The 27,748-nt window shown below is 49.6% G+C and overlaps 1 protein-coding gene across 1 annotated transcript in view; it reads right to left on the bottom strand.

Moving 5' to 3' along the window:
* The window catches only part of JPH3 (junctophilin 3), a 161,698-nt gene extending 142,837 nt beyond the window's left edge, over positions 1–18,861 (bottom strand). Inside the window, exons 1-2 of the mRNA XM_067721390.1 lie at positions 18,645–18,861; positions 15,577–15,670 (exon numbers count right to left, since the gene is read on the bottom strand). The gene's annotated coding sequence lies outside the window, so the exon portion shown is untranslated. The remainder of the gene's footprint in view (positions 1–15,576; positions 15,671–18,644) is intronic.
* Between the last annotated feature and the right edge of the window lie 8,887 nt (positions 18,862–27,748).

Here is a 27,748-nt window from a genome sequence, read left to right as displayed (position 1 = left end):
TACTCTCTGAGCCCTGGGTATTATTTTAGCCCCAGCGGAATGAGCCACTTCCTTCTACCCTCTGAAGATCCTGGCATTTATTGAGTTCTTACTATGATCCTGGAACTATTCAAGTGGAAAACATCAGTGTAAACATTCTATATATTCTATTGATAATTCTATTAATAAACAGAATATGTATATTCCATATTTTATCCTCAAAACAATATTTCATTGAATATTAGACACTACTAGTTGTAAGATAGACCATTATGGTATACACTATTTAGAATAAAAACAAATGGGAATTCCCTGGCAGTCCAGTGGTTAGGACTCCGCACTTCCACTGCAGGGGGCATGGGTTCCATCCCTGGTCAGGGAACTAAGATCCTGCAAGCCGCACAGTGCAGCCAAAAAAAGAAAAAGAAAAAAGAACGAAAAAGCCTGTCATTACTTGTAAACACATCCCAATGTGTGAATCTTAGAATCAATGAAATATAGTTTTATCATCACCCCTGTTTTATGGGTAAGAAAATTGAGGCTAACATCACATCGCTATTAAAGGGTAGAACCGAGATAAAATCCTCTGGAAGCTTGCCTGGGGCCTGAGCCCTTAATCAGTGTACACACTGCCTCTCTCATTACGAATACCGCTTCGAGTGTTTTAGGCCAAGACTGCTGGTTATCACCCAATACCCATTCTCCCCTTTCTTTCTTTAGCAATGCAACCCTTGAGTTTCAGTGGGCACATGGTTGCTGGCTAGAAACTACATTTCCCAGCAACCCTTGCAGCTAGATGTGGCCATGTGACTAAGTTCTGACCAATGGGATGTAAGTAGAAGAGAGGGCTAACACTTCTGGGCCAGTCCTTACAAGGAGGAAGCGGCACCCTGCGTCTTCTCTTCCCTTGTTGCCCTGGCTGGAATGGACATGTGCTGGCGGGACCTGGAGCAGCCATCTTAGATCTGAAGATGGAAGTCACATATTGGGGTTGGCAGAACACCAAGATCTTATATCTATAAGAGCAGCTAGCATTGCCACATGGGCCTTATTTGCTTAATCTTGGGCAATTGTGACAGAAAAAAAGAAACTCCTATTTTATTTAAACCACTGTTACTTTGGCCTTTGTTACAGCAGCCAAGATGTAATCCTAATTAAAACACACTATTACATGCCAGATACTGCCCTGGAGGCTCAGTTCCTCCCCTCCAAGAGTACAGGCTCATTCAGTGAGAATGCATATAAAACACCCAATGCGAGGCTGGGCAAAGAATATTAGTTCCTCACACAGACAAGGGTAACTGAGGCATTCGTTGCCTGCATATCTTGACATCCTCCTATTTTCTCCAAATCCTACCCATGCATGGCAGGAGAAACAACATGAATGTTATTTTTCTGGGTTCCTTTTCCCAACTCCCCATCACCTCTGCCTTAACAAACATTTTCTTCACTGGTAGAGCAATTCACAAGTCAGCTTGGACCTGCCTTTACAGGCTAGAATGGTTCCTGCTTCATCTAACAGCTCCATCCCCATTTTCCCGGCTGGGGTCCTGACCAGGTTTGGCTATCTCTGTCCCCACTCTTCACCAGGCCAGACCATGACTCACGGTCCAGCCTCACCAGCCAGAGTTTTCCATCCCTTTGGCCACAAGAGGTGGTTCAGAGATGAGACTCACCCATGCCAAACTGATCTGCATCTTTACTAAGAACTGATGATGTGGATGTTGGGAGAAAGAAGATCTATCTCAACAAACATTTTCAGCTATAGGGATCACGAAATCTATTGCAGTTGCTAAGGCTATATAACCAATTACCCCAAAACCTAGGGACAGAAAACAGACATATACTATGCTTACAGATTCTGTGGGCCGGGCCAAGACAAGGGCACGGTGTGGATAACCTTTCTGCTCTACACTGTCTGGGGCCTCAGCTGGAAGACTCCAAAGCTGGAGGTTGATGCTGGCTGTCAGCAAAGGGCCTCTGTTCCTCTCCATGTGGGCCGTCTCTCTGCACAGGCCAGCTTGGGCTTCCTTATAGCATGGTGGCTGGCTTCCAAGTGTCCAGAAAGAGAACAGGCCAGGCAGCAGCTGTATGCCTTTTAAGATCTAGCCTTGGAAGTTACCTAACATCATTTCTACAATTTTCTATTTGTTGAGGTGGTTACAAAGGGCATTCAAGGTCAAGAGGAGAGAACATAAACCCTCCCTATCATTTTAAAAAATTTATTTATTTTAGGGCTTCCCTGGCGGCGCAGTGGTTGAGAGTCCGCCTGCCGATGCAGGGAATGTGGGTTTGTGCCCCGGTCCGGGAAGATCCCACATGCCGCGGAGCGGCTGGGCCCGTGAGCCATGGCCGCTGAGCCTGCGCGTCCAGAGGCTGTGCTCCGCAACGGGAGAGGCCACAACAGTGAGAGGCCCGCGTACCGCAAAACAAAAATAAATAAATAAACTTAAAAACATATATATTTATTTTATTTATTTATTTCTGGCTGCGTTGGGTCTTTGTTGCTCCATGCGGGCTTTCTCTAGTTGTGGTCAGTGGGGGTTACTCTTCGTTGGGTGCACGGGCTTCTCATTGTGGTGGCTTCTCTTGTTGTGGAGCACGGCCTCTAGAGTGCAGGCTCAGTAGTTGTAGCTCACGGGCTCTAGAGCGCAGGCTTAGTAGTTGTCACGCATGGGCTTAGTTGCTCCGCGGCATGTGGGATCTTCCCGGACCAGGATTCGAACCCGTGTCCCCTGCACTGGCAGGCGGATTCTTAACCACCGCGCCACCAGGGAAGCCCAAACCCTCCCTTTTGATGGGAGTATGTCGACATTACATTTTAGAAGAGCATGTGGGATGGGACATATGTAGATGTGGCCAAATTTGGAATATACAACCTGACACAGAAACCTAGAGCTACCATCACCCTTCGTCAAACAAATGAGGGTATCTACAAAACGAGGCCAACACACAGAAGAAAGCAGAATAAAGAGAAGGAAAGATACCATTTGAGCCCCTGGATACAGCTGTACCCGAGCTACGCACACCTATAGATTCTGTTTTCCATTTAGTGAACCAATAAATATTATTTTTCCTTTAGAGATTTGGGTTGAATATCTGTCATTCACAGCGAAAAGAGCCCTGAGTAGTATACAAGGTCACTAAGCTGCTCGGGTAAGCCAGGACTCCAGCAGTTAGTAGCACAAAGCACTAGCTGGTGCTTTGAAATGACACGTTTTCCTCTGCTCTTGGCTAACCAGAATCCCGAGGCCAGCATCCCCAGTATGATTTGCCACTTTTGAAGGCAAGAACTGATGACAGTGAGTTTTTTGTGTGGCTTGGTTTTAAGCAGCCAGAATGTTCCCTTCTGCCACGAGGACAGTACAAGGTGGCATTTGGGAAGTGCTACAAAAACGACCCAGATCGGGCTTCCCTGGTGGTGCAGTGGTTGAGAGTCCGCCTGAGCCATGGCTGCTGAGCCTGCGCGTCCGGAGCCTGTGCTCCGCAATGGGAGAGGCCACAGCAGTGAGAGGCCTGCGTACCGCAAAAAAAAAAAAAAAAAAGAAACAACAACAAATAAAAACGACCCAGATCAAGGTGAGAGGCAGCACAAGGGAGAGCGACCCTGCGGCCTAGAGCATTCCTCCAGCCTGGGTCCCAGAGGGAGATGCCGGGCCTTGGAATGAGAAAAACAGCCATCATCTCTAGGATCTATTGTGTGCCAGAGTTCGGTGTCTGCACACCCTACCCCTCATCTTTACAGCAACCTTGCAGGGGAGATCTTATCTTCATGTTACAAAGGAGGAAACTGACGTAGAGACAAGCTAGGCAGCTTGCTGAAGACCCACACCAGGAAGTTGTGACGGCGCCGTGGTTTTCTGACTGCACAGCCCGAATTCTTTCACATGCCAAGTTAGTGGGCTGGGAGGAACACGGTGGGGGGCGGGGGGGCGGTGGCGTTCCGGGTGAGGTGATAATGGGTGGGGAGTGGGTAGGGATGGGCGAGATGTCTGGTGTGTCCGGAGCCCGAAGGGCGGGACTCGTCATGGCAGTGGACACCGACGGGGTGGGCTTGCTGGTGGTCAGAGAGGCAGGGCCTGGAATCCTGCCAAGGCCGTGCTTCTGTGGCCTCTGCAAACTGAGGCCACCGAGCAGGATTCCGGCAGCTGCTTAGCGGCTGCGCACGGGCTCCTGCTGGCCAGCCTCCCCACTTGGGGCTTGGCTGGGTAGGCAGAAATGAGTCACACCCCGGTCCTGCCTGAGCCCCCCTCCCTCTGCCTGGGGCACAGCCTGCCCGCCAATCCCAAGAAAGCAACGCCCAGGGGTCAGGACCCAGGAGGGGAGGCAGCCCTGGAATAAGCACTCCCTTTGCCGGAAGGACCTGCTGGCTTTGGATTTCTTTGGGGACCTGCGCTGGTCCCATCGCACCACGTCAGGGGTCTGAGCTCAGGGCTGGCTGGGCAAGTCCCTGGGCAAGTCCCCTCCCCTCTGACTTCGGATTGTAAAATGGGGCAAATTGAGCCCCCCCTGCCTCCAGGCTGTTGACCGTGCCTCTCCCACATCCCTGGTACTGTGCCTCTCCTCTCTGTCCTGTAATCTGCTGTCCATCCTTCCTCTCTATTCTGTAAACTAGCTCACCTCCTTCCAGTAACCCCCTCCCCCAACCACTTCTGTTGCTTGCAACCCCAAAACCCTGGCTGCAAGTGACCGCGCTGGGCCTCACACCCTGCCTGTGAGCCTGCCCCACACAACCGCTGACATTCCAAAGGGGACAGGCGTCCTCCCGTCAAAGAGCCTGCTGTACAAAGTGCTTTATCAGCTTCTCGTGGTCGCCCAGGGCCCACCCAGCCTCCAGAGCCAGCAGCAGGATCCGTGGGGGGGGCGGGGGGGGAGGGACCCAACAGGGGAAGCGTGGCCAAGAAGCACCCTTAGAGTCTGAGCGGAGCTTTCCAGAAGCGGGGTGTGGCCTCCTGTGTCAGAGCTGCTGGGGAAGGCAAGGCAGGATGTGATTAACATCGGCAGTGGGTGTGACAGCCCGCCAACCCCAGCCCCATTGTTAGCACAGCACACAGGCAGCGCCCCCTTGCCCACCCCTGCACGGTGTCAATCCCCTCTCCTCCCTTCCCGTGTACAAATCCACAGAGCCAGGCGCTTAAGAATAGCATCCTACCCAAGACGCAGGCATGAGCCAGAACTGCAGAACAGGAGAAAGCATCCCCGCTCTTGACTCGGAGCATGTGGGCTCCCCAGTCTGTGCCTGGCGCTGGTGGGGGCCATGCTCGGTTTGCGCCTTCTGTTCCACGGGAAGGGAAAGCCCGCGCGGTAAGCTCCCAGCCTAAAGGCAGATGTGCGCTGGGCATCATGTCTGCACATCTGGGGTGCCTCCCCATGGTGCCCGGGGGGTGACCTGAAGAACTGTGCCCCCTTCCTCGCCAGCAGGGAGCCCTGGAATGAGATTGGAGGGAGGAAGGAAGGGGAAGGGGGCCGGTACTTATCTCCCACCTTCTTCCCTACAAGGTCACCACAGGCTGGCTGTGCCCTTGACCTCTCCACCCACCTCCGTCCCACTGGGTCAGCAACCCACCAGACTGTACTTCCTGCCATACGTTTTCTTTGGCAGCATTGTTGATGATAGTTAAAAAAAAAAAAAAAAAAACCGAAGGAGCTGAAATGTCCAAAATTAGAAGTGGGTTACGTTAATTATGGCAAAGACACCCAAGAATACTATATGGTTTTTAAGAAGTGTTTTTCTGAAAGCGCCGTTATTTTGAGTCTGAGATACCATCATTCCTTACGTGTAACACCCATTTCATAACCCCCTCTTCAGGGGAAAAAGAGAAAGAGAAGAAATAGCTGGCATGTTTCTTTTGACATTGATTCTAAAACACATCTTTATTTCAGAAACATCAAAGTGTGGGAAAATATGCAATATGGTAAAATGTAATGATCTGGAGAAAATGTTCTCGATATATTTTTAAGTTTAAAAAAAGTGGGTTAAGAAACATCATGCCTGGAATTAAGAAAAGTTAGCACGTATATACGTATGTAAGCTGTACTCATTCCACAGTGAGATGAGTCTATGAAATACACATGCACAGAAAATAGACTGGGAATCAACTATATTTCAATGAAAAAAAAAAAAGAGAAAGAAAATAGACTGAACGGCAACCTAACCAGAAGCCAGCAGTGTTTGCCTCCAGAGCGTGGGGTCACGAGTGCTTTTGGTTTTCTTCTTTGAACTTTTTTGTGTTTTGCCACTTTCGGATTTTATAATCAGACAACTGAAATAACACTAGCTACCCTTTGCGACCTCCTTTCCACATGTCTGCGTTTACCTATACTGAACGCTTTATTACGATGACCACATTCAGGTCTCGGAACCACCCGTTGTGGTGAGAATGCTTGTTATTGCCATTTTGCAGATTAGAAAACTAAGGCTCAGAAGGATGGAGTAATTTTCCCAAGGCCACACAGCTCTTCAGTGGTGGAGCCAGGATGCAAACCCCGGTCAATGTGATTACAGAACTGAGGCCCTTAACCATTATGTGATCAGCACGAACCTTGCCAAGAGCCCTGCTTCTTCACGCAAGAGGGCACCTAAGGACAGGACGGGATGCCGAGATATCAACCACAGTATAGGGCCCCTCACGTTGCCTACAGGCTGAAAGCTGGAGTTGAGGACCAGTCTCTTTGGTCTGAGACATCAGTGTGTTTTGTGACATGAAACGACCATGATTGGGCCAAGAAAGCCAATGTCTCCAGCTCCACTGACAGCCTCTCTTGGAAGCACTGTTAGCCGAGGCAGAACAAAGGAAACGGATATTCCCAGAGTGCCACGCTAGGACGCTTTGGCAAGCCCCGCTGCACCCCTCCTGTGGTTTCTGCTCGTTCTGCTAAAAGGTGCTCTTCGGCTTCCTCAAGAGATAAACATTCCTAACATCACTTTTTCTCAGCTGGGGGGCCAAGGGAGCAGCTGGGAGACCTGCAAGCGGGGAGGAGCGTGTTTGTTTTCTGGAACTCGGGTGAGAATCTTTTCTCCAGGAGACCCCAGGAGCTTGTTCCAAACAAACAAAACGCCTGCTGGGGAACCTGGTAGCCAGGAACCCAGGGAGGCCAGCGCAGCCCTGGGAAGCAGGACAGGGTCAGCAAAGGCTGGTGTTGCTGGTACAGGGCATCACTACTCTGCGTGTCCATGGCAACAACTGGGGGTGGGGAGGTGCGGGCAGGATTGTCCCATCGTCCAGATGAGGAAAGCAGAGGCTCAGAAAGGTGATGTGACGGTCCGCGGCCAGAACCCAGTCTGAGCTCAGAGCGATGTTTTCCCAACTCTTGTCAACCTCCCTTGGGTCTCAGGCTTATCTGGGAATACGGTGAAAGTTATGGACCCTTTGCTGTAAAAAGTGGGTACAGACATTTACATGCAAATGTTGTGTGTAATTTCAGGGAGGTCAAGTTCTCCTTGAAAGACTTGGATAAGAATCCCTACCAACCATCCAAATGCATATGTCTCCACACTCCATCGCCAAGCCAGGCGTGGGCTCTGGGTGAAGCAGGGGAGGGACACTGGTCTCTACTTCCTGCCCCTTGAAGTCTTGAAGGGGAGAAAGGTCCACAACTGTGTTTTCTCTGTAAGGTCCTGTGCACTTAGGACTGGCACCCACGTGCGGTAGGGGAGCCAGAGCCATCCCCCCATTTCTGGTTATTAGATGCTCTAGTCTCCCCGCCACCCAACCCTCACTCTGCTGAGAAGTAAGAACGACACGGAGCGGGGAAGGGGCTCCTTAGTCCAGTTCTAATAAATCAGTAGACAAACGAACAAACAGACAAAATCCTCTAGCAAACGCCTTCTCTGTACAGCGGGCTCTCCCCACCAATAAAAAAACACATCTAGGCCCTCACCATTTGCCTGCAGCCATCCCCGTTACAGAGTTCTCGACTACATAGTGCATAAAGCTAAAATGTTGCCTACCATCGGTCACTGTTTGATATGGGGTTTTTGTTTCCATTTGTGTTTTGACAGCTAATAGACATGAATTCTTTAGGGCAAAAACTTTCCAGCACAATATATGTGTGTTTTAAAATTTATGAATTATACACATGTGCCTCTGTTCTCATATTTTATGCAAAAATCATGAGACCCATATCAACACGGAAATTTGGTGGGGGGCACGGACCGTGTGGCTTGTGGGACTGACCAGGGATTGAACCCTGGCGAATCCTAACCATTGGACCATCAGGGAATTCCCTCAACAGGGAAATTTTTAAGGCCCGAGTAAAAGATGAAATGATGTTTCTTAATGTCCTGCTAATTGTCAGCTTCTATCATCACTGACTTAAGGCAGAAAGATGCCTTTGGGTGAGGATTTTTGCCAATAATCATGGCTTTTTGAATACGTGTTTCAAAGGGACTTCTTGATCATCTGGAATCTGGGGTTGTCTTTGAGGTCAGATTGGATGACCGTCTTTGTTTTCTCCATGGGACACGTCTGATAAAGAGCTTGGGCAGGAATAGGACAGTTGCCTCTGCCGCTTTCTGGCTCTTACTTGTGTTCAAGTTTCATAGTATTTGCTTCAATCCTCAGTTTCTTTGCAGGAATCTTTCTAAGGCACGTGTTTAATTTAGTTAGGACTAGACGAGGTGGGTATAGAACCTGCAAATCCACTTTGTGAAGCCAACATGTCACAACTTTATGTTGCAGTAGGCTAAGAGCTAGCAAACCAGCCAATGGGACTTTGCAGGGGAATTCTCGCTCTTTCCAAAGGATACGCGTTGGGAGACGGGTGAGGAGTGACCATGTGCAGCATCACCCTTCCAGGGGCCGAGCTTGTGTTGCCCTCTGCTACTGCATGTTACCTCTCTGCCCCTCCAGCCTTCCACACCTGTTCCACCAGTGCCCTGTGTTGAATTCTCCTGCCAAAAGAGCTGGGGTGGTCTGTTTTCCTGTCTGGACTCCCGTGGATACAGAGGGCCAATGTCAATCCAGAGCCAGATCTCTTAGTCTTCAGAAATGACCTAGGATCTCTTTCTGGTGCTCAGCAGATGGTGTCACCCCAGGAGTGTGGTCACAGCCTGGAGCATTGAGCACACTGCACTTTTTTCTTTTTTATGTGGACCGTTTTTAAAGTCTTTATTGAATTTGTTACAATATTGCTTCTGTTTTATGTTTTGGTTTTTTGGCGGCAAGGCATGTGGGATCTTAGCTCCCTGAGCAGGGATCGAACCCTCACCCCCTACATTGGAAGGCGAAGTCTTAACCACGGGACGGCCAGGGAAGTCCCGAGCACACTGCACTTTTAATGCACGCGTTTTAAACTTGTAAGACTAATTTCAGGGACTTCCCTTGGCGGTCCAGTGGGTAAGACTCCACACTCCCAATGCAGGGGCCCAGGTTCGATCCCTGGTCGGGGAACTAGATCGCACATGCATGCCGCAACTAAGACACGGCACAGCCTAAATAAATAAAAAAATAATAAATATTTTTTAAAAAGACTAATTTCTGACCTCCAGAACTGTAAGATAATAAATACATGTCAAGGTACCAAGCAGCCAGAGGGAGCTGGTACACTCACCCGGAAGGAAACATAAATCCATGGAATGTTTCTTTCGGAGTTCCCTGGACAAAGTGAGGAAGCTCACGAGACTTTGAAGTCTGCCTTCACAGGAAAATTTAAACTCTCATTTCAGAGTCTGCCAAGATGTCAGGTGACTACCGGATCAATTCACTTCATTTGAATCCAACTCGGCCACACCCAAGTGTGGTAAGAAATTGGCCCATAGTTTATAAAACTCAACAGTTTCATGGAGGAGCCCTGACTTCGTCCCAAGTTTTACTGGCCCGAGTCCAGTGATAATGGCACTCATGGCCGCTGCCCCTGGGTGCCAGCCTCTTGTCAAGTCTCAGTATCCTTGGTCCCTGAGCTACATAGCAGCCCTGCAATGCGGCGCCCCATTACACAGATAAGAAAACTGGGGTACAGAGGGCATAAGTGGCACGCCCAAAGCCAAGGTAGGAAAGACAGAACCCAAGTTTCCAAAGCTCTGGGCTTTCCCAGCTGTCCCGCTTCTGACGTCGCTGACTGTTCATGAACCCAGATGGCAGGAAGGTTTTAGCCCCTATCAGCTCAGGACCAAGGCAGGGCATAGCCCGTTTCCATGCCAGTGGCACCCACTCCCCACTTAGCCGCGGCAGTGGACCATAAATGGGTTAGACAGCAAATCCAGGGGTGCTCCAGCCTCATGATGCACAGCCACTCGAACCTCCTCCCTCGTCAAACTTCCCAGGGATGCTAATGAGTGATGCAGGCAGACACAACAACTTCCTTCCCAGTCCTAGCATGGCGCTCATTCAGAGAACTAGCTGAGGGGTGGACAAGGAGGAAGAAAGCACGAGAGGCTGCAGAGTCCATCTCCAGAGAAGTGGAGGTGATTAAGCTGGCAGACTTGACCTTCACACTATGTTGGAATGAGCTATGGGATTATCTGGGGCTAGACTCTATCTGCCCAGCTATAAGAATAATGATTACGGAGCACCCACACACACATAAGCTGGCTCTAATGGAGTACGATGGTCACCGTGATTATGACCGTAAAAAAGGTAATAACAGCCCTGTAATGATATAAGCCCTTCCCTATCCAATCTTGCCACCTCGTGTAAAGAACCAGGGTAGTCTGGTGGAGAGAGATTTGGGGTGAGACAGATCTGCGTTAGAAATCTGGCATACAGTATACCAGATGTGACCTCCTGCAAGTTATATAACCTCTGTGAGCCCCAGTGTCCTCATTTGCAAGCAGAGCCCTGACATTGTTCTGCCTTCCACACTCTCTGCACATCCATGGGCTTCAGGAGAGGCTGGCTCCAGCCCCAGAAGGCATATCCTGATTGGTCAAGGGCCACCATGATGACTCTCTTCCTCTTGTCTGTGATTAATTTAAGCATGGGCATATGATACAACCTAAGTTAAGGGGCTTCAGTAAAAGATTTTTGTTTTGTTTGTTTTTATTTTTTTGCCCTTAAAATTGTTACACAAAGAAAGATAATCTTTCTTCTTCTTCTGGATGCCAGATGTGATGCCTGGAACAGCTGCAGCCACTTGTGAGCATGAGGAGAGCCAAACTAAGGTCAAGGCTGACACACTGAGGAGGGCAGAAGAAGCTTGGGTCCTCAATGGTGTCCTTGAGCCAATACATTCACCAACTCCAGAATCTTCACACCTCAGGACTTTTTGACAATGAATTTCTTTTTTGTTTAAGGCCCTTTGGGTTGGATTTTCCAGTACATGTAGTCAAGAGCATCCATTCTATTGAAGGGCCGTGCTGAGAATTAAATATATAAAGTGCCCACTATAATCCCTGGTAGCCGGCAGCTTTCATTGCCTTGTGAGGTGATAATATATGAAGCAAGCACAGCAAACCTCCATGATTCCGAGGGCTTTCTTCATTCATGTGTGTACATTATGCTCCCTGGCTAGAGATGTAGACTCCCTAAGAGAGACAGTGCCTTGGACCTCTGTGCTATGCTCCAGTGTCTGCTTAATGAATGCTCTCCTACTACCCCAGGGGTAAACAATGAGGTTTGCCTACTGTATCAGGTAACCATGGCCCCAACAATGCTGAATAAAATGTCATCACAAACAGCAATCGATGTTGATCAAAGGGTACAAACATTCAGTTACAAGATGAATAAGTTCTGGGGATCTAATATACAGCATGGTGACTAGAGTTAATACTGTATAGTGCCCCTGAAATTTGCTAAGACAGTAGACTTTTAAGTGTTCTCATCACAGACCAAAAAAGGTAACTATAAGACACTGATGAAAGAAACTGAAGACAATACAAACAAATGGAAAGATTTATAGTACTCATGGATAGGAAGAATTAATGTTGCTGAAATGACCATACTCCCTGAAGCAGTCTACAGATTCAATGCAATCTCTATCAAAATACCAATGGCATTTTTCACAGAACTAGAACAAATAATTCTGAAATTTGTATGTAAACACAAAAGACCCCAAATAGGCAAAACAATCTTGAGAAAGAAGAACAAAGCTGGAGGCACTGTACTTCCTGACTTTAGACTATACTACAAAGCTAAAGTGATCAAAACAGTGTGGTACTGGCACAAAACCAGACACATAGATAAATGCAACAGAATAGAGAGCCCGGGAATAAACCCACACACATATGGTCAATTAATCTATGACAAAGGAGGCAAGAATATACAATGGGGGAAAGACATCTTCTTCAATAAATCGTGTTCGGAAAACTGGACAGCTACATGTGAAAGAATCAAACTGGACTACTTTCTTAACCATATATAAAAATAAACTGAAATGGATTAAAGACTTACACGTAAGACCTGAAACCATAAAAATCCTTGAAGAAAACATAGGCAGTACATTCTTTGACAGTGGTTTTAGCAGTATTTTCTTTTTTTTTATACCTGTCTGCTCAGGCAAGGGACAAATGCAAAAATAAACAAATGCTACTATATCAAACTAAAAATCTTTTGTACAGCACAGGAAATTATCAACAAAACGAAAAGGCAGCCTACTGAATGGGAGACAGATATTTGCAAATGAGATTTCTGACAAGAGGTTAATATCCAAATATACAAACCACTCATACAACTCAACATAAAAAAAAATAACCTGCTTGAAAAATGGGCAGAGGATCTGAATAGACATTTTTCCAGGCAGACATACAGATGGCCAACATTACATGAAAAGATGCTCAACATCACTAATCATCAGGGAAATACAAATCAAAACCACCATGAGTTATCACCTCACACCTATCAGAATGGCTGTTATCAAAAAGACTACAAATAAGAAGTATTGGCGAGGATGTGGAGAAAAAGGAACCCTCATACACTGTTGGTGGGAACGTAAATTGGTGCAGCCACTCTGAAAACAACATGGAGCTTCCTTTAAAAATTAAAAATAGAACTACCGTATGATCCAGCAATTCCACTTCTGAGTATTTTTCTGAAGAACACAAAAACATTAATTTGAAAAGATATATGCACCCCTATGTTCACTGCAGCATTATTTACAATAGCCAAGATAGTGAAGCAACCCAACTGTTCATTGCTGGATAAATGGATAAAGAAAATGCGGTATGCATAGTCAAGGACTATTACTCAGCCGTAATAAAGAATAAAATCTTGCCATTTGTGACAACATGGATGGACCTGGAGGGTATTATGCTGAGTGAAATAAGTCAGGCAGAGAAAGACAAATATAATGATTTCACTTATATGTGGAATCTAAAAATCAAAACAAATGAACAAACATAACAAAACAGAAACAGACTTATACACGGTTGCCAGAGGGGATGGGGGTGGGAGGAATGAATGAAATAGGTGAGGGAGATTAACAGGTACAAACTTCCAGTTACAAAATAAATGAGTCATGGGGATGGAATTGTACAGCATGGGGAATACAAACAATAATATTGTAGTAACTTTGTATGGTGACAGATGGTAACTAGACTTATGGCGGGGACCATTTTGTTATGTATAGAAACACTGAGTCACTGTGTTGTGCACCTGGAACCAACGTAGTGACGTAGGTCAATTACACTTCAATTAATAAAAAAAAGAAGCTAACTATGTGAGGTGATGGAAATGTTAATTAGCTTGATTGCGGTAATCACTTCACAGTATATGTGTACATCAAATCATCAGGTTGTACACCTTAAATGTATTTAATTTTATTTGTCAGTTATACCTCAAAAAGATGGGGGAAGCTGACACATGCTACAACATGGACGAACCTTGTAAACATCACGCTAACTTAAAGCAGTCAGTAGCAGAAGACCAAATATTGTACAATTGCATCTATATGAAATGCCCAGAAGAGGCAAATCCACAGAGGTGGAAAATAGATCAGTGGTTGCCAGGGCTGGGGTTGGTGTGGATAACTGAGGAGTGATAGTAATAGGTACAGGGTTTCTTTTTTTTTGCAGTATGCGGGCCTCTCACTGTTGTGGCCTCTCCCGTTGCGGAGCACAGGCTCTGGACGCACAGGCTCAATGGCCATGGCTCACGGGAGGGTTTCTTTTGGGGTGGTTAAAATGTTCTAAAATTGTAGTGATGGTTGTAATCTTTTAATTTTTAACTAAAAACTATTGAATTGTACACTGCTGATTTCTTCCCTTCCTCCGATTTTCCTGCATTTAGTGTAGGATGTGATGCCTGGAGCGGTGGCAGCCATATTGGTACCATGAGGAAAGGCCAAAAAGAATCATGGATGCTGTCCCTGATGTCACTGAGCATCATTGCTGGAGCAGCACCACCAACACTACCCATCTCTGGATTTCTTGTCATGTGAGAAAAACAAACCCTAAATGTTTAACATCACTGTCCATTGCAACCAAAGATATTTCTCACTAAAACCCAGCAGCAATTAGACAGGATGGTCTAGGATGCCTGCTGAGTGGGCCATCAGACTTAATGAGAAAGTCATATGGAACATTTCAATCCAAGTTTCATCAATCATTCAGTCGATTACCTCACATGTACTAGTCACCGTGAGCAAGCAGAGCTGCTCTTGGGAGCTGCTAGTTAGCAGGGTACATGGATAAAGTCAAATCTGATGTCAGAAGCATGGATCGATAGTGACTAGCACATGTTATTGCAAAATGTTAACACATATGAAAATCAGAGAAATTTGGTCAAACATGTAGTTGATCCGGACTTCCCGGGTGGTGCAGTGGTTAAGAATCCGCCTGCCAATGCAGGGGACACGGGTTCGAGCCCTGGTCCGGGAGGATCCCACATGCCACGGAGCAACTAAGCCCGTGCGCCACAACTACTGAGCCTGCGCTCTACAGCCTGCGAGCCACAACTACTGAGCCCACGTGCCACGACTACTGAAGCCCACAGGCCTAGAGCCCGTGCTCCACAGCAAGAGAAGTCACCACAATGAGAAGCCCGCGCACCGCAACGAAGAGTAGTAGCTCCTGCTCGCCGCAACTACAGAAAGCCCACGTGCAGCAATGAAGACCCAATGCAGCCAAATAAATAAATAAAATTATAAAAAAAACATGTAGTTGATCAAAAATCTGAAAAGGTTGTAAATCACTTCAATTACTTTCTGCACCAGCAATCGCTCCCCAACGCGGGTGATAAGTGGGTTGGCTGGGTGATCCCTGGTAGCCCTTTACCTCTTTTCTTCATCTGCTAGTTAAGAAGTTAACCTGCCTGACTGCTAAATTCTCTTTCAGCTCAAGTCTTTCCCATCCTGGGATTGATGCTATGTTATAAGGAAATATCAACAATATTTTTGAAAACATTCCACTTTGCAAGCACTTGGGTAGAACCATAATTATACACAAGAGATCATAATTGACAAGCTATCCCACTAATTGGAGAAATTAGCACAGTACCACGATCTTTACAGAAGAAAATGTTTCTGTTTGGGAGAAACATCACAAAAACTTATTTGGGAATTCAGAATGACCATCTCAAACATTTAATAAATGCCTACTATGTACAAGGCAACTGTCTAGAGCTGGAAACCCAAAGTGACAAAAAAGTATCAGACCTGGTCCCTGCTCTCAGGGAACTCAGAATTTAATTAAGCCACCAGCACATGTGTTTTGACAGTACTAACCTTCACCTGGGACATCCCAGCATGGCCTTGCTGTATATTGTAGCCAGGAATGGTTCTGAATGCTCTGTCCAGAAGTTCTTGAGGAATACTGTCCCTGCAGGAAAGAAAATAAGTCTCATCACCAAGAATCACACGTGTGATAGGTGGACCAACGGTTAAAAACATTAGCCACAGGACATCCTCTTCACACAAAATCTTAAGCAGAAGCCAAATACATATTAATATATAAACATACATCATACATACGTATCAGACCGGCTCTGGTGAAAACGCTGGGCAAAGGTCCCTACTTGGTCAGGAAACCCCCATGGTGATTAGCGTCACACAGCGGGGAGGATATGGGGTCTGTCCTTGCTGGCTGTCTGCGTGGGCAAGTGGCCTGAGTCCAAAGAGAGCCGAGCAAGATTATGAAGCAAAGCACCCAGCCTCCAGTAGGTCTCGACAGGTGTTAGCTCCTTGACACCAGGGTCACCTGAGCCCCAGTGACCCTCCTCGCCCACAGAGGTGTCATCCTGACCCGGGCTTGATCTTCTGCCTTTCTGGAGGGCACAGGGCAGTAGGATTTGGGGTCAGGAATCTTTTGTTCTAGGCTGAGCTCCGCCGGTATCTGTTCTCCTTCCCCCAGGCCTGATCGCCTCCTTTACCAGCTGAGGATAAGGATCTATTGATTTCAAAGCATGTTACAAGGTTAAATGAGGCATGAAAGTGCTCTGTCCCCTGGCACTTCTGCCCTTCCTGCTCTCGGTGCCAAAACCCTTAGCTTGGCCAGAGGCACCAGGAGCTGCCAGCCTCGAGGCCTAGCTCTGTCACTTGCTGTCTGTCTTCTGGCAGGTGACTCCCCGGCGCCGTGCTCTGTGCACAGAACCCACGCCCTTGGTGGCAACGACCATGATGATACAGGGCTGTTCTTGTTCTCTGACGTGGGCGTCTGTAATGTAAACACGCCCACGCACTGAGGATAGGGGACCCATATGGTGTCAAGTGCTTGTTCAAATTCCCGGTGAGATGGACCAGTCCTCGCCCTAGCCCTGTCTACAGCATTTCCGGTGCTGGGGCTTTTGTGGAGCCCCTACGTACATTAGAACCTGGGGCTGAAGATGCTCCTGGAAGTGGTGGCAGCCGCTACTTGTCAACCATCTGCCACGCACTTGCATCATCTCAACTATCTAGCCACCTTCCCAAGTCGATATCTTTATCTCCATATCGAGGGGGCTGAGGCGCTGGGAGGAGGGGGCGAATTGCAAGCTGGGGGTGAGGGAGCCGCGGTTAGAGTTTGCTCGTCTGACGTCCGGAGCGCCTGCCCTTACCCCTCTGGTCCACCGGAGGGAAGACAGGTTTGGGAAGGCTCCCCGGGGGAGACCACAGTGTCGAGGAAGGCATGCAATCGGCAGCAGGTAGCAGAAAACCCGAGTAACCTGACAGATGTGGTTTTATTTTTCTCGTGGGAGAAGCTGAGTTGAGCACCTGGGTGACGTCCCAGCATTACTGGCAGCATGGTCCCCAGTGCCGTGCCCCCCCTACACTGCGGCCATGCTGTGCTCAAGGAAGGCCCGTCGGGGAGGGTAAAGAGGGATGCCTGACACACTTTTTCTATTAAAGAAGCAGAAGTGTTCTAGAAACTTCTCAGCAGACGTACTTGGGTCTTGTTGGCCAGAACGGGATCATACAGTGACTCCTGGATGCAAGGGAAGCTGGGCACATGAAAATTTGTTTTCCCACGTTTGTAGTCTGAGACAGCAAGACAGAACAGGTTGGGATGGGTCTCAGGTAGTTCATGGGCAGTGTTGCACATTCACCGATCGGCCATCCCCGCCCTGGCCTGGGAGACTGGAGCAGTGTCCTGGGGCGGCCACAACAAAGGACCATGAACTGGGGGCGGGGTGGGGGGGGCGTTAAAACAACAGCAATGGATTCTCTCACAGTTTGGAGACCTAAAGTCTGAAGTCCATGTGTGGGCAGGGCCGTGCTCCCTCTTGGGGCTCTAGGGAGGGTCCTTCCTGCCTCTTCCAGTTTCTGGGGATCCAGGTATCCTTGGCTTGGGGCTGCCTCCCCCCAGTCTCGGCCTCCGTCTTCACATGGCCTCTCGCCTTTGTGTTTCCTCTTCGTATAAGGACACCAGGCCTAATGGATTAAGATCCACCCTAACGATTTGATCTCAACCTGATTATATCTGCAAAGACCCTATTTCTAATAAGGCCACATTCCCATGTAACAGGGTTCAGGACTTAAACACATCTTCTGGGAGGAAGCAATTCAGCTCAGAACAGAGACCACATCGGCCTTCTGTCTTCTTCGGGAGGGGAGGTAAGGGCCACACCTGTGCCGTCTTCCTCCAAGATCAGACCCCCTACCCCTGCTCCCATGCCTGGGGTCATTCTTGCCTGAGCAAGGGCCGTCCCCAACCCCCTCTCCTGCCTCACGCCCACCTCCTCAGGAAACCTTCCAGCATCCTCTGATTATTCCTCTTCACGCGTGAGGGTTGTCTCAGACATGCCTGAAACACTGGTTTTCAAAGCCCTAACTGGTCCGCTCGGCACCGACCCCTCCTCCCACCCACACCTGACACTGCCATTCAGTGATGCTCAGGGGTCTGGGTCATCTTCCCAGGCAGAGGCTCAGCTCCTCCCTAGACCAGGGGATGCTCCGGTGCAGGCAGGGCTGCAAGTCCCCCCTCTAGTCTCACCTTTGTGACGGGACGAGGAGACCCGCCCTGGGTCACGCAGCTTCACAATGGTGATATCCAGGATGGGTGGTGCGATCAGCCTTCCACCTCAGGGTCATCATCCCCACTGCTAACGTTAACTGAGCATCTGCTGGACGCCAAGTGCCCCACACCTACCACCTCAACTCTACGAGGGAGGAGAGCAGCAAGGCACAGCGTACCCAGAGCTGTGACATGCCCAACACTCTGCCGCCTACTTATTTTTTGTTTTTTCGGTGGGGGGACGGGAATGCAACTTTCTGGGCTGTTACCCTAAAGGGGGAATTGATTGTGTTAAGGGACTTTATCAAGGTTCTTTGGTTCTAGGAAGGTCTAAAACACCTGGATAAAAGGTGGTTAGACTCACCTGGTTCCCGGGTCTTCAGTAACGGGTTGACCACAAGAGGGGCGCTTGGCTGTTTTCCATCAGCCTCTGGAGCAGAGGACCCCCACAGCCAGCTCATCGTAGTGTCTTTACATCGCGTGCAGGGACCAGGAGCTCTGGTAGATCCCACGGATGAACACAGGATGGAGGTGTGCCAGTGGAAGAGATGGAGTTGCCTGACCCCAATCTCTGCGTCCTCCCCGACCTGCATCAAGAGCAGAGGCGGGTTAGCATCTCCTGCTGCACAAGTTACCACAAACTTAGTGGCTTAAAATAACACCCACTTATCACCTGACAGTTCCGTGGGCCAGAAATCTGAACAGGCTCTACTGGGTTCTCTGTTCAGGTCTCACAGCCGAAAAGCCCCGTGTCCCCCAGCTGGGCTCCCATCTGCGGGAGAATCTGCTTCCCCGAGGCTGTGGGTCGGAGGTCCCGTGTCCTTGCTGGCTGTGGGCTGGGGCCATGCTCTGCCCTGGAGGCCACCCGCATTCTTTCCCACGTGGCCCCAGCGGTCTTCAGAGCAGAAACGGCGGCGTGTCACGGCCTCCCGATTCTTCTACCATCTCTGTCAGCCCCCTCAGCCTCCAGCCAGAGAAAACGCTCTGCTTTTATAAGACTCACCTGAATGAGTCAGGGCCGCCCAGATAATCTGCGTATTTTAAGATCACCTGACCTGGGACGTTAATCTGCAAAATCACTTCACAGCAGCACCTGGGTTAGTGTTTGGATAACGAGGGACTGGGGCTGGGGTGGAGGCTGGGGGCATCCTTAGAATTCTACCTACCCTGGTGGGGTCTTTAGGGGGGATTAGCTGCAAAGACAGCCCTCCCCTGGATCTCCGGGTGGAGACACCACCCCTCTCCTTCTCTGGTACAAACTGGGCCGACTTTTGGCACAGAGGGATTTATAATATGAATTCACCCCTTACATTGAAGGAAAAAGCATAACAGAGGCCAGGCCTCCAGGGGGAAACCCAAATATTTATATCAAACAAGCCTGTCTTCTGTAAGGCTCTGGGGCAGGCCAACTATTCGTTCACACTTAGGAGACTTGGCCTCTGGTTTCTTTTTCCTTTTCTCAGAACATTTTATTTAAAATTTTTTTACAATTAATTAATTTTTATTATTTATTTATTTATTTTTGGCTGCGTTGGGTCACTGTCACTGCGCGCGGGCTTTCTCTAGTTGTGGCGAGCGGGGGCTATTCGTTGCAGTGCGCAGGCTTCTCATTGCGGTGGCTTCTCTTGTTGAGGAGCACAGGCTCTAGGCACGTGGGCTTCAGTAGTTGTGGCACGTGGGCTCAGTAGCTGTGGCTCGTGGGCTTAGTTGCTCTGTGGCATGTGGGATCTTCCCGGACCAGGGATCGAACCCGTGTCCCCTGCATTGGCAGGCAGATTCTTAACCACTGGACCACCAGGGAAGTCCCTTTCTCAGAACATTTTAAAGTGACCACCTGTCAGTGCTTTTCAAAACTGATTCTCAGAGTAAAGTCTGATGAGTTTCCCAATTCAGCAGACTCTTTGTCACTCCTGAACGACTTCAACAGCAGCATAAGGCATCCATGGAGGGCCCCCAGGCTCTCAGCACACAGGCTGCAGGGGCTCCGGATAGCTCTGCTTTTCCCTCTCTGTCCCCCCAGAATTCATGTCTACCTCGAACCTATGAAGGAGACCTTATTTGGAAATAGGGTCTTTGGAGATGTAATCAAGTTAAATGGGGTCATCTGGATAAGGGTGGTCCCTGAATCCAACTGGTGTCCTCATGAAAAGACGGAAGTCTGGACACAGACACACAGGGAGGAAGCCACGTGAAGACAGAGGCAGAGATTAGAGTGATGTGGCCGTAAGGCAAGGAAAGCCAGGGATTGCTGTGAATCACAGAAGCTGGGAGAGTGGCCTGGATCAGGTTCTCCCTCAGAGACATCAGAAGGAACCAACCCTGCTGACACCTTGATTTCAAACTTCTGGCCTCCAGAGCTGTGAGAGAATAAATTTCTGTTGTTTTAAGCCACCGAGTTTGTGATCATTCGTTTCCGGCAGCCCTAGGAAACTAATATACCCGCTGTGTGGTTGTGTTTTTTAAATGTAATCTCTGGTTGGCTGTAGACCTCACCACGCCCTATTTTATTCTACCCTCTATAGCTTTGCTCATTAGCTTTCTGCCTGGCTCTTCAAAGCATTTTAAAACCCAAAAAACAGATGGTTTAATGAGTACATCTAATAGAACTGGGTTTCAAAAGCAAATACCTCATATTTTACGTAAGAGTAAACGCCAAGCAGATCAGGGATCTAAATATGACAAAACGAAACCGTATACATAGTAGAAGAGAACATGGGTCAATTTCTTTATAAGCTGGGTGTAAGGAAAGGTTTTCTAACCACAATTCCAAATCCCCATGCAATAAGAGATGAATAAATTTAACTACATAAAACTAAAAGAAATCTTTTCAAGGTAAAAACACCATAAACGAAGTCAAAGGCAATTGACAAATTGAGAGAGAATATTTACAACATAAATCACAGAGAAAGGGCTAATATCCCTAATATACTAAAAAAAAATCTTAAAAATGGACAGAAACAAAGACCCAAAACTTGATAGAAAAATGGGCAAAAAACATGAACAGGCAATTTGTTTACAAAAAGACACAAGAATGGCAACCACACCCGGTTCTCCGACCCTGCCAGATTCTCACTTCTCTGCTATAATTTAATAAACCTGTTTCTGCTCAAACTAGACATAGCAAATTCTGGGTTTGCAATTTATTTGGTGAACACAGGCTCTTCCCAGATCTCAATGTACCTAGAAGCATGAAGACTTTTCAGCCTACGGTGCATCCAGACATTATTTACACAAGACTCTGGGGACAGTTTTAAAAGAGTTCACGGATGTATTTTCAAGCAATCACAGTTTTCTTTCGGTAAGAGGACTGCATTCCGGGGTGACTGCTTTGAAGGAGGGAGAGTTACTGTGTTGGGTGAGCTCTGGTATGATTGTTTGAAAAGAAACTTTCCGTACTTTGGAGTTACACCACCTCGTCACCCAAACAACACGTTCTCTCCCTTTGGAAGGTGGTTTTCACCCACACTTGGGTCTGGGTGTGTCTTGTGTCTTGAGACTTCAAACCAAGAACTGAAGACTTGGCTGGGGAGGCACTGGGAACTACCCAGTGCCTCTGTCTCTGCCCCTGCCTGACACTTCTCAGAAACCCACGCAGGATCTAGAGGAGGCGGGTCAGGCTTCAGCCTAGGGCAAAGTCCAGGACAAGCAGAACTGCCTTTTCAAACTCAGCAGATCACAGAAACAACCTGAATGCCTGACAACAGGGGATTAGTTGAATAAATCATGATACGTTCAAACAAGATTCTGGGCCGCCCTTGAAAATCAGGATTTGGAAGACATTCCATGACATGGATAGACATCTGGGGTATACTGTTAGGTGGACAAAACAGATGGCAAAAAGGGGAGCACAGTCCTAATTTCGAGAAATATACCATTTTTGTAAAAATAGGTGTGCATGTGTATATATGAATACAATAGTGTCTAGAAAAATATATTTTAAAATGTTAATGTCGGTTATGATTGACAAGTGACATTATTTGACTTTTAAGTTGTTTTAAGTGAGATAATCTCTTTACAAGGAGCATGTATTATCTTGCAATCAGACAAAATAAGTGTTTTTTAAATATATATATATATAACCCCCAATTTATTTGCTTTAAAATACTGCAGAAAGAAAATATATGTATTTCTCCCACTCCAGAGAGAAATAGATGAAATAAAAGTGGTAAACTGTCATCTCTGTTGGACCTGGGGAACGACTATGCTATTCTCTCGACTTTTGGGTATGTTTGAAAACTTCCATTGTAAAAAGGTAAACAAAAGAAACCCAAAACTCTCAAAACCGAGAGCAGCAGTGAACAGTTAGCTTTCAGAGGATATCATTCTTTCGGCGTAAGAAACATAGAAATGTAAATAACAAGCAAATATACAACAGAAATAAGGCTGCAGAACTTAATGATGAGAATTATTAATTATTAATGAATCACTAATCATTGGATGGCCTCTTTAAGCCTCAGTCTCCCCACCTGTAAAATAGGGAGATCCAGGACTTCCCTGGCGGTCCAGTGGTTAAGACTCCGTGTTCCCAATGCAGGGGGCACGGGTTCCATCCTTGGTCGGGCAACTAAGATCCCACATGCCGCACAGCACAGCCAAAATAAAAATAAAATAAAATAAAACAAAAAATAAACTAAAATAGGGAGATCCTTGCAGAATGGTAGGCCTGTAACACGGACTTCACTCTGATTATGACTGCAGTTGTCGACCCACGGACGCACACTAGAAGCCTGAGAGCAAGAAGGCCTTGCCCGAGGGGGGTCGTCCAACTTCTGTGTGCCCCAGGGAGCTCGCCACATGCAGATTCCAAGGCCCCGCCCCACAGAGTCTGACTCAACACCTGGGGTCCGGTTTGGGAATCTGCATCTTAAGTAAGAGCCCAGGTAACTCCCACTGGGGAAACACTGCCTCCAGCCCAAGGTCAAAGACACCCTGGAAAGCAGATCTGCCCTGGAGGAGAACGTGTGGTCACGCAGAAACAGGGCCAGATGTGGCTGGGGTCAACTGCCCATTTATGACCCCAGGTGGACTCTGGCAGCAGTTAGGGCTAGGAAGAAGTGGCATGCCACAGATACCTTTGGAATCTCTAGTTTGCAGAAACAGAGAATAATGACTTGTCACCTTTGTGCTTTCCTCCCTGAGGGACAGAGTCCTGGCAGTTGACTTAGGTCAGGATCTGGTTCCAACGTATCTGAACCGCGTGCCCCCAGGCCCACAACTGACTGCTCTGCATCTGTAAAATGGGAACAACGACAGCACTATCAGGATTCCTCACACCGGCTCGTGGCCATCACTGCCTCATGGCCATCACTGAGGCTATCGGGAGCCGAGGCACCGAGCAAGGATCCCGCAGTAGGATTTAGGGAGGCACTGCTTAAGTCCTGCACATTAGGGGTCCCTTTCCTTTCTCAATCACAGGAAGGCAGGGCCTAGGACAAACAAAAGCATCTAAGTGGAGACCACACACATCCTGGCCACACATCTCAGGGAAAAATAAGTGGTGGGTCCAGGCACGGAGCCTGTGTTTTTAAGGCACCCTCATCTTAATCAGAGTCTCAATCTTAATTCTGTTTTCATTTGCCTAACCACAACCTGGCCTCCAGGCTCTTCCTCTCTGGCCGGGATTCTAAGTGAGAGGAGAAGCAAGGCCATGGGGTGGGGGAGATGGAGAGCCGTACTCCAGCTGGCTGACCTCTTGTCTCAGCCTGGTCCCTGCCTACTGAAGTAATTCAACAGTGTCACTGATTCAGATGCAAGAAGTCATCCCTCACACATCACAGCTTCATTGCAAAATCATTTGGGGAATTTTGGGTGAACCCCAAATCTTTCTCTTTCTCAAAGATAATATTAATTTCTGCTCCACCCCAGCTCTATGGAAAATGCAGACAGACACATTGTCCTACTGTAGACCGAGAGCTCTCCTAGATTGCACTGTCATCCCCGGGCCCTGTGTCAGGCACAGGTATGTGGCAGGTATGGCCTGAAGGAGCAAGTGAGCCTGCTGTCCTGCTCAGCGTTGTGTGGGGAATCTCTCCCTGCTGAACACACAGCCCCACCTCCCTGTTACCTGCAGCCCCCTTTCTCTCACATGGAGGGATGCCCCTTCAATCTCCTCCCATGGGTCCCCAGCCTCTCTACTTTGTAGCAGCTGGAGAAACACTCAAGTCCCAGTGGAAGCCAGGGGTCACCTGCTGCAGAGCAAGGGAAAGTGAGAAGCTCCAAATAGCCCAGGGCTGGAGGCTGTTTCAGGGAAGGATCCCCGGGTGGCTGGGAGAGCAAGGAGAGCAGAGAAAAGAGAGAAAACTGCAGCCTCAGGGCCGGCTGGGAGTCAGTGCCCACCAGCTCCGCTCCCAGGAGGCCCCTGGGGAAGGGAACAGTGTGCGGAAGGGAAAGCTCCCTTGTGGACTGGTGGCCCAGCTGCTTCACAGCAGGGACTCCAGGCCGTCAGTTCCTTAGAGTCGGAGGGCCTGGGTCTCATTTCTCCTTGGAAGCCCCAAACCCTTAGTGGGGTCTGGTCCAGCAGGGCAGGGATTTAATATCTGTTGAATTAAATTGAGCTAGACTGAAGTTGAGGGGGAAACAACACTGTATGAGTTTCCTGGGGCTGCTGTGACAAACAGCCACAAACTTGCTTAACACAACAGAAATGTATTCTTTTACAGTTCTGGAGGCCAGAAGCTCAAAGTCAACATGTCTGCTGGGCCATGCTCCCTCTGAAGGCTCCAGGGAGGGTCCTTCCTGCCTCTTCCGGCTCCTGGTGTCTCCAGGTGTCCCTTGGCTCCAAAGCTCTGCCTCTGTCTTTGCATGGCTTTTTCTTCCCGAGTCTCTGGGTTTTTTCTGTCTCTTACAAGGACACTCTCCTTTAGGGCCCACTCTAGTCCATGATCTCATCTTGATTCTCATCTGAATTATAATGACAAAGACCCTATTTCCAAATAAAGTCACAGTCTGAGGTTCTGGGTGAACAAGACCTTTTGGTGGACACCCTTCACCCCAGTGCATACATTAAATAGCAAATAGCACAGGCAGAAGTGGCAAGAAGGCGGCTGGGAGCTGGGAGACCTTGATCCAGTTACTTGTGGCTCAGTTGTCCCAGCTGTCAAGGGCTCCCATTAGCATCTCTGACCTCCACTGCCAGCTGGGAGGCGGGGCTCCCGGCTGCTTTTTACAAATGAGGAAACTGAGGCTCAGAGGGGTTGAATGTGCAGCCAAGGTCACACAGCCTGCTAGAGCTGGGAGTAGAATCCAGGTCGACTGGCACTGGAGCTTAGGGATTTCACAGCCATGAAGGGCTGGGTTTGAGGAAAACCCCAGCACCGATAAGGTCCCAAGACCTTTCCATTCCAAGGAACTTAATTTATCAAAAGAAAGCAACGGTGAACTGTTTTGGTTTTCATGTTCCTTCACTTCCTCATGTCGTAGATTTTGGAATGCGGCTACTTCCCTGGAATCACTTGAGAAGGTGAGGTCGAAGAGAACAAGGATTAAATTATTCGCAGAAATGAGTCTGTACTGGAGAAGTAAGGTGCGGAGACCCAGCTGGACCCAGCCTTGCCCCTGTTGCCTATGAGGACCTAATACACTTGGGAAGCTACACTGACCTTCACCTGGATGCCTGCTCCTTCCCACGATGGCCAAGAACACCAGGTGGCTCAGGGAAGATTTGTCCCAGGAGTGGAGGGGGTGGGGGATTGGGAAGCAAATCTTCTCCCCCCACCCCAAGTATGGCTCTGCAATGTCTGTTCAACTTTGAAGTCCAGAGGTTGCAGAACGTCTTGTTAGGAAGTTTCTAGTACCTTGGACCATGTCCTGAAGAAATGCATTCATTTATTCAATCAATCTCTATTGTGTACTGCCCAGGACCAGGTTGTCAGCTCCAAAGGCGGGAGGGCAGGCTTTGTTCGCAAGGGGCCCCCCAGGGCTCAGAAACTGGCGTCCACCAGGCCCCCGTCGAGCTGCTGAACAAATGCAGGAACAGGCCCCGTCCTAGACCACAGGACGTCAGAAGAAAGGTTCTACTGAACGGGCAGGGAAGAATGAATTTCTTGCTCCCGGGCCTCGGTTTCCTTATCTGGAGATGGCGGACCGCTGCCTGCAGCTGTAGGGTTATAGGTGGCTGGGCCACCAGCTTCTCCCCCGCCTGTCCCCAACCCAGAATCCGTGCCAATGCAAATGCTCCCTGACCCTGGCCGGTGTGCTTGCATCCTCTCGGTTCCCAGAGCTGAGGAAGTAACCCGCTGAAAGGAGGCCGACTTAATGGCTCAATTTGGATGAGGTTTTCGTACATAGCTTGTTCCCGTCACATCTCAAGGCAGGCCAGCCGCCTCAGAGGTGAGGGCGCCGGGCCTCTGTGAGCTCACGACCTTCTCACGGGCCCCGGGTGCGGTTGTCATCACCCTCATTTTCGGGGGAGGCGCCCAGGACTCAGAGAGGCCAAGCGACTCGCCCAAGGTCACACAGCTTCGCAGAGACAGAGGGGGGATGGGGACGCGGGTCTCTGGAGCCCCGCTCCAGCGGCTTTTCGAAGACACTCGCTGCCTTCCTACTGTGACGCTCAGGAATAAAACGGGAAGCCCGGACTCCCGCTTCCACCTAAAACAATGCTCCACGCAGATCTGTGTGAACAAAAGCAACCAGAAATCCGCCTCGGGTTTTCGGCCCGCCCGACCCGCCGGCCAATTGACTCCGCCGGCAGCCGCGGGGCGGGCCGGGGCGGTTCCAACGTGATCGACAGCCCCACGGAGGCGTGGCCGGGTCAGGGGCGAATCGGATTGGGAACCCGGAACAATCATGGGTAGAGAAAGCGCAGCCCGAGCCAATCAGCTCGGGGGGCGGGCCCGGCCGCCTGGCTGTCGTGAGAGGCGGCCTCCCCGCCCACTTGCGCCTTGTCCCGGCGCCCGTCAGCTGCGAACGCGGCGCTCGGCCCGGATCCGTCCGCGGCGCTGGGAGCAAAGGCGCGAGGCCGTGGCAAGTGCCGGCGCAGATCCCTCCGCCGCCCGCTCCCGAGCCCGCTCCGAGCGCCGCTCCCGAGCCGCCGCGGCCTCCGTCCCGGGTAACTGCCGTCGGCCCAGCGCGGCGGCGCGGCGGCATGGCCCGGGCGGCTCCGTCGGGGGGCGGCCCGCAGTGACAGACCCTGCGGCGCGGGGGGAGATGGGGGCGGCCGCCTCCCGGGCGACGACGACGACGACGAGGAGCAGCCGCCGCCGCCGCCGCGCACCGGCCGCCGCCGGGGACGGGCGCGGGCCAGGAGCCCGCCCGTGAGCGGGGGGCCCGAGGCCGATCGCCGCCCCCGGCCGCCCCGGCCGCCCCGGGCCCCCCCGGCGCCCCGCGCGCGCCCGCCCGCCGGCCCCTGGCGGGGGTCTCGCCCGCGCCGCGCGCCCCCGGCCCCGGCGCGGCCCTCGGCGCCCGGCCGCCCTCGCCCTCGCCCGGCCCCGGCCGCGCCCCCGGCCGCGCCCGCCCGCGCCCCCGGCC

This window comes from Pseudorca crassidens, chromosome 20 (assembly GCF_039906515.1).
Source record: "Pseudorca crassidens isolate mPseCra1 chromosome 20, mPseCra1.hap1, whole genome shotgun sequence".
NCBI lineage: Eukaryota > Metazoa > Chordata > Mammalia > Artiodactyla > Delphinidae > Pseudorca > Pseudorca crassidens.
Note: the sequence above shows the minus strand (reverse complement) of the source record. Positions and strands in the feature narration are given on the sequence as shown.